The following is a 7,668-nucleotide window of genomic DNA, read 5'->3' on the forward strand; positions in this document are numbered from 1 at the left end:
GTCCCGACGGCACTTTGCCTTTGATGATCCCTCTCCAATTGTCCTAGGTCGACCAGATGTCCCTAACATATGGCGACGCATACTTTACTCGATCCACCTGGTATTCACTTCTGGCTTTTTTTTTTCAATTTATTAATGATATATCTATAATATATAATATATAATATATAATATATTATATATCGACCAGTTGGAAAACGAGGTCGACTAGTTGTCCTATGCCTTACATACAAAGCAGTGACTGGTACTTGCAGTACTATGATTTTTTTGTTTTTGTTTCTTTTTCTTTTTTTTCGGAGCTGGGGGACCGAACCCAGGGCCTTGCGCTTGCTAGCTAGGCAAGCACTCTACCACTGACCAACTGAGCTAAATCCCCAACCCCAGTACTATGTTTCCGCCCCCCCCCCCTTTGGTTTACATTCAATTCTCTCTCTCTCTCTCTCTCTCTCTCTCTCTCTCTCTCTCTCTCTCTCTCTCTCTCTGTGTGTGTGTGTGTGTGACAGGGGAGGGTCGGCCAGTTGTCCCTTCCATTATAAGCAAACTGAAGGTATCAATTGGTCAGCTGAATAGTTCTCTGCTTTCCATTGTTCTCACCATCTCTCCAGTCGTATTTTTTATAAATATTGAATATTAAATATATGTGGGGGGGGTGTGGCTGTGTGTGCATGAGTTCCTAGGTACGAACCTGAGGGAGGGAGGGAGGGAGGAGGGAAGGAAGGAAGGGAGGGAGGGAAGGAAGGTCGACCAGTCAGCCTCCTTTCTTTTTTTTTAAAGTTATTTCCTCTTCTTTTCCAGAATTATTTATTTTGTGTCTATGAGTACACTGTAACTATCTTCAGACACACCAGAAGAAGGCCTCATCCCATTACCGATGGTTGGGAGCCACCATGTGCTTGCTGGGGATTGAAAACTCAGGACCTCTGGAGGAGCGGCCAGGGCTCTTAACCGCTGAGACATCTCTCCAGCCCTCTTTTTCCAGTTTTAAATAAGCCTCGTTAGTTGAGCGATCTGGGGAGTTGCTTTTCTTTCCAATTTGTGTGTGTGGGGGGGGGGCAGCAATGGATCCAGTATCCAATTCCCCTTTCTCTCGATAACATCTTATTACAGTAAGATGGCTCGATTTCATTTGCAATTACTTTCTTATTCTAGACGAAGGTTGATGAATAAATCTTCTTGTCGCTCCATGAAGGAGGGAATAAAATAATATTTGGCTAGGTCTATATTCCTTCATTTTTATTTCTCTTTGTTTCTTGTCCTTTCTTTAAAAGAAAGAGGTCAACAAATCGGTGTGTACCACCACCACCACCACCACCACCACCACCACCACCACCACCACCACCACCACCACCACCACCACCACCGAGTTGTAGGGATCCATTATGGGCCCCTGTCTGTCTGCCTGTCTGATTCATTCGTGTTTATTTAAACGTCCTCCAATGATGGTTGTGCAGTGAAAGAAATGCGTGCCCGAGCTCGAGCTCGTGCGCAAACACACACACACACACACACACACACACACACACACACACGGGGGGGGGGCAATGGGGGGTGAGGAGGAGGAGGAGGAGGAGGAGGAGGAGGAGGAGGAGGAGGAGGAGGAAAGCTTGGGTTGGGTGGTTTGAGGATTTGAAGGTTTAGCCCTGCAATGTTCCTTACAACTTAAAAACTTTGTGACACACAAAGCGATATTCATTTTCTCCTTCTACTTTTCACTCTGTAGACCAAGATGGCAGACTATATCAGCCTTTGTGGAATGTGACCTTGTATTGCTTTGCCCTACTCTGCTCTGCTCTGCTCTGCTCTGCTCAACTTAACAGACGTGTTTTTGCTTTTGTTTATGATTTTTGCTTGCTTGCTCGCTCGCTCCCATGACTTGACTGTGGTTTCCCTTTCTATTACAGCACGGTGACCAGACTGCCTTGGGGTAATCAGAAAGGAGGCCAGAAGCAGTCTTTTTTCTGACGCACTGAGACTACATACCAGCCGATTTGGAGGAAAAGATATCCCTCTCTCCCTCCCTCCCTCCCTCCCTCCCTCCCTCCCTCCCTCCCTCCCTCCCTCCCTCCCTCCCTTCCTCCTTGACCCATTTTCCCTCTTTCCCGATACACTCAATAAATTTAAAGTAAATCAATGAATCAAGTCTCTAGTAATTTATTTGTTGGGATTTATTTGTTGGAAATTATCCCTCCACACCTTCGCCCCTCCCCCCACCACTCGAGGATGTCTCCCTGGGGGGGGGGCGGGGGGGTTGGGTGGACTCGTGTAGGCATACCTCTCCTCCCTTGGCTTTCCGGTCCACTTCGCTCCAGCATACCTAACTCTTTGGAAATGGTAATAGAGTTCATGACACACCCTCACAGAGAGAGGAAGAGTCCGATCGTTCACTGATTCGCTCTCAGCCAGCCTCGCCCTGACAGCTCAGGCATGTCTAAATCCGAATGTGGGCAATATTTACATGACTTGACTTGGTGCTTCTAACTTTTTCTCTCTCTTTTTTTTTTTCTTCTTTAGTATTTTTTTCTTTACCCTACAAACAGCACACTGCAGCTGTCTTCGGACACACAGCAGATCGATCCCATAACAGAGGGTTGTGAGCCACCATGGGAATAGAACTCAGGACCTCTGGAAGAACACATTCAGAACTCTTAACTGCTGACTCCATTATTTCCGATTAATGTTTAATGTTTATTTTATTTTATTTTATTTTATTTTCGGAGCTGGGGACCGAACCCAGGGCCTTGTGCTTCCTAGGCAAGCGCTCTACCACTGAGCTAAATCCCCAACCCCAATGTTTAATGTTTAAATAAATAAACCTTGTAAAGAAATTAAGCATCTTAAAACCATAGGCATGTGCATCCCCTCCTCATTCGTTCATTCCCTCGCTCATTCATTCAGACAGACAGACAGACAGACAGACAGACAGACAGCAACCAAAGTCTAGCCTTTAACAAAGCAAGAAAGCATACCCTGCGGGACGCACAGATGAATTCCTGAGGCTTACCCTGCAGAGCTTACATGAGGCTTAGTAAAGGACTGACCTGACAACAGCTACCTACATACGTTGAAAAGTCTACCTGGTATTGACGGATGATGACAAACTGTATGTGTGATACAAAACTGTATGTGTGGTTCCCCTTATAACTCATCTCGAAGAGCCCAGCTGTTGGGGCTCGTTCTTTTGGGGGGAAATGGAGGCTTTTCATCTTTCCCAAAGCTCCTCCTAGATCCTTTCTGTCCATCTGTCCATCCGTCCGTCCGTCCGTCTGTCCGTCCGTCCGTCCATCAAATTCTACCCTAGGCCTGCCCTTAGGTTGGTGGTCGTCCATTGAGTGCTAGTGACTTCTGACTTGTCTCTGTCTTCCCCTCTGAGAACTGTATTTAGATCTGATGCAGGCACGCAGGCAGGCAGGCAGGCAGGCAGGCAGGCAGGCAGGCAGGCAGGCAGGCCCTCCCTCGTTTTGAAACAGACAGACAGACAGACAGACAGACAGACCAAAGGGTCAATGACTGACTGCACTTAAAGGGGCTGTTGACTCCTCTTTGGAGTTACCGCTGTTTAAAACTTGCTTGATAAAATAAAGTCATCGAATCCAAACTACGCAAAGGGGACACTATAACAAATTACGACTGCTTGTGTATATAGAAAACAGGGTTTTTTCTTTCCCTTATTCCATTATGTATGTTTGCTTTTCTTCAAGAATAAAACCGGCTAGGTGGTGCCTCGGAGACTTTTTTTTTTTTCCCCCCAGGAGTCCCTTCGGGCCCTGCCAGCGGGAGCCTGGACCTCTGAGGCCAGAGAGGGTGTGCTGTATCCCCGGCTCGCTCCCTCCCTCCTGGGATCAATCTAAAAAATGGACAGTTTTGGACACAAGCTTAAGTAATGTTCAGCTCATTCATGCAAGAGAGATGTAGGAAGGACAACACCCCCACCCCCACCCCCACCCCTACCCCCACCCGACCAAATAATACCCTAACCAATAAAAACTAGCTCCTTACTCCTCCGCCTGAGGATTTCTGCGGTCTCATGGTTTGTTCTTGGTTGTTGTTGTTGTTGTTGTTGTTGTTGTTGTTGTTTTGTTTTGTTTTGTTTTGTTTTGTTTTGTTTTGTGTTTTTCAGACTTTAAGACAAATGTAGGGGTTGGGGATTTAGCTCAGTGGTAGACCGCTTGCCTAGGAAGCACAAGGCCCCGGGTTCGGTCCTCAGCTCCGAAGAAAAAGGAAGAAAAAAACAAAAACAATAAGACAAATGCTTGTTGTGATTCTCATTTCATTTCAAGGCTGCTATTCTCTAAATCAGAAGGACTCCCTTACAATTCTTCATGGGTAAACTTGCTTTACATCCCTGACATCAACAACAAAAAGAATTCAGAAAGTGGTGATGGACCAATCTGTTTGGGTGTTTCTTGCCTGCTTGACCTTGACTCGCACAAGAGAGCATAGAGAATAAAATAAAGTAGGTGGATGGAGAGATGGCACCGTCGTTAAGAGCACTGATTGCTCTTACAGCGGTCCTGAGTTCAATACCCAGCCAACACATGGCGGCTTGCAACCATCTGTAATTGTCAATCATGCCCTCTTCTGGGGTGTCTGAAGACACCTACAGGGTACTCGAATAGACATAAAACAAACAAACAAACAAACAAACAAACAAATCTTTAACAATTAAAAACAAAAAGAATAAAATAAAGCGAAGGACCCGCCTTGGAGACCTGCCCGGTATTGCTCCAGAGTCTACTTTTTAAAACACAGAGGTAGGGGTTGGGGTTTTAGCTCAGTGGTAGAGTCCTTGCCTAGCAAGCTCAAGGACCTGGGTTCAGTCCTCAGCTCTGGGAGAAGAAAAAAAATACACACACACACACACACACACACACACACACACACACACACACAGAGAGAGAGAGAGAGAGAGAGAGAGAGAGAGAGAGAGAGAGAGAGAGAGTTTGACAGCAATAAAAAACAAAACAAAACCACTTTAAAATACAGAGATGTAAGGATACTCAGAGGGCTCAGAGGAAGCAACCAAGTGTTTGTTATATGGGTGCCAACAATATGGTTCATCTCTTCTTCTCTTCCACGTGGCATGGTGGCCAAGGTGGTGGGGAAACCACACAGTGAAAGGAATTGAACTACAGCACACAAGCAAGTCTCCCTCCCAGACATGAATAAAACTGAAATTAGGCTAAATGTACAATGAAAGGAAGCCAGGTGTTCGTGCATGTCTTTATTTCCATCATTCAAGAGGCAGAGGTGTTTAGAACTGTGTCTCTGTGAGATAGAGGAAGGCAGGCAGGCAGGCAGGCAGGCAGGCAGGCAGGCAGGCAGGCAGGCAGGCAGGCAGGCCTGATCTAGGTACTGATTTCCAGGTCTATGTGCAGACACCCCTGACTCAAATAAAGGAGTGAAAAGGAAAAAAAAATACAATTCACCTGGAAGGGTCAGCCAGCCATCAGATGCAGTGAACTAGAAAATTGGGATTCTCAACTGAGGCCTGTTCCCTCCCTCCCTCCCTCCCTCCCTCCCTCCCTCCCTCCCTCTCTCCCTTCCTTCCTTCCTTCCTTCCTTCCTTCCTTCCTTCCTTCCTTCCTGGCTTACAGACAGCCAGGTCCAAGCCCAAAAGAGTCCAGCAAGGAGCTTAGAGACTATGAGAGAGTGCACAGGTGTTCTAGGGAGGAATCAGCTCACCACCCAGCATCCCCATTTGGGTTCTTGTGCAATCGACACAGGGAGATTGACAATCTGGAATTTAGTGAGAAATCAAACAAGGGACACAGAATGCAAAATATTTATTTACACAGCAAGTGGGTCAGTTGGATTAGCAAGCTAGGACACCCACCCCCGACCCCATCCCAGCCCCCTACCACTGCCGGGTCTCCCTTCCTTGTTATCCCTTTCTCATGCCTCCCTCAATATGGGCACACAGGACCAGGAACATGTTTCTCTCAAAAACGCGTTTTCTGCTGTGAACTCAGTCTGGCAGAGAGTGAGTGGGTGAAGGATCCCTAAAGACCAGAGGGTTTATTAGAGGAAGGCTACCTCACAGTGTTCTTCACACCAGGAACAACAACAACAACAACAACAACAACAACAACAACAACAACAGCAACAGCAACAGCAACAGCAACAGCAACAGCAACAGCAACAGCAACAATGAATCAACAAATGGTGGACAGGAGATGAGCAGGGATGCTGGGGGGATGGGAGGGAGGGTAGGGCTGGTGAATCTGCACCTCCCTGAAGGTCTGCCTGTGAAATACTGGTTGATATATGCCTAGTTGAGGACAATATTCCCCTCTCCTGTGGTTTTCAATGGGACATGACTTCATTGCCAGAGACTATGGAATTGTTTCCATTTTCCCCTTCAAGAACTGTGTTTAGATCTGTTACAGACAGGCTCTGGGTTTTGAAACAAACAAACAAACAAACACACACACACACACACACACACACACACACACACACACACACAACGAGAGAGAGAGAGAGAGAGAGAGAGAGAGAGAGAGAGAGAGAGAGAGAGAGATAGAGAAAAACAGAGACAGACACAAGAGAATTTGATCTCTCTCTCTCTCTCTCTCTCTCTCTCTCTCTCTCTCTCTCTCTCTTTCTCTCCCCCTCCCCCCTCCCCTAGTTTCTCAGACTGGGTTTCTCTGTATTCGTCTGTAGGGCGGGAAGGACTGAAACTCTCAGATTCACCTTTCTCTGCCTCCCTAGTGCTGCTTTGATGGTAGTTTGGGGAGATTGGGATAGGAAGTAAAAAAGCTTGAGTGCTGATATCAAAGCCTCCCCTCCCCCCCACATGCATGCATGCATACACACACACACACACACACACACACACACACACACACACACACACACACACACACCCCTACCTGTCTCCTTCACACAGTTATTAAAAACTTTTTAACTGTGATTTAGAAAGTGTCTAGGGCTGGAGAGATGGCTCAGCGGTTAAGAGCACCCGATTACTCTTCCAGAGGTCCTGAGTTCAATTCCCAGCAACCACATGGTGGCTCACAACCATCTGTAAAGAGATCCGAAGCCCTCTTCTGGTGTATCTGAAGACAGCTACAGTGTACTTATATATAATAAATGAATAAATCTTTAAAAAAAAAAAAAAAGTGTCTAGATCATAGCTTCAGAGTCAGCACATCCTCTCCATACAGAAGACACTGACTGACTGACTGACTGACGGACGGACGGACGGACGGACGGACGGACGGACACACACACACACACACACACACACACACACACACACACACACACAAATACATATTTATATATTTAAAATGATGCTTAAAAAAAACCCGTCTTCCTGTATAACGGAGGTTTAAAGGGAATCTGGCTGACAGCACGTTTTTGTGGTGTTTTAATTCCTTTTTTTTTTTTTTAACCAAATAGGAGGGAGATCTGTTGTCCCTTTTATTAAAAGCCAAAGTATTAAGTGGCGAGCCGATGTTTCAACTTTCACCATTCTGTTCCTTTCACCAAAAAGAGGGGGTTCTTTGGCTTTTCCTTTCCTTTTTGAAACAAAACCAGTTGGCCTAGCTTCCCTGTTCCTTTTCCCTCTTCCACGGTATGCTCGATGAAATAAAGTAAACAAATGAAGTTTCTAGTTATGTATTTGTTTGGGAGACCCGAACTATCTCTCAAGAGAGAGTTGCG

At 46.1% G+C, this 7,668-nt stretch overlaps 1 long non-coding RNA gene across 1 annotated transcript in view; it reads left to right on the plus strand.

The window, feature by feature from the left end:
* The window catches only part of LOC147997403 (uncharacterized), a 19,027-nt gene extending 16,896 nt beyond the window's left edge, over positions 1–2,131 (plus strand). Inside the window, exons 2-3 of the long non-coding RNA XR_015647903.1 lie at positions 796–994; positions 1,902–2,131. This is a non-coding gene — a long non-coding RNA (uncharacterized LOC147997403). The remainder of the gene's footprint in view (positions 1–795; positions 995–1,901) is intronic.
* The last annotated feature ends 5,537 nt before the right edge of the window (positions 2,132–7,668 follow it).

The sequence above is a fragment of the Rattus norvegicus genome, unplaced genomic scaffold, assembly GCF_021556685.1.
Source record: "Rattus norvegicus strain SHRSP/BbbUtx unplaced genomic scaffold, alternate assembly SHRSP_T2T unassigned-0000155, whole genome shotgun sequence".
NCBI lineage: Eukaryota > Metazoa > Chordata > Mammalia > Rodentia > Muridae > Rattus > Rattus norvegicus.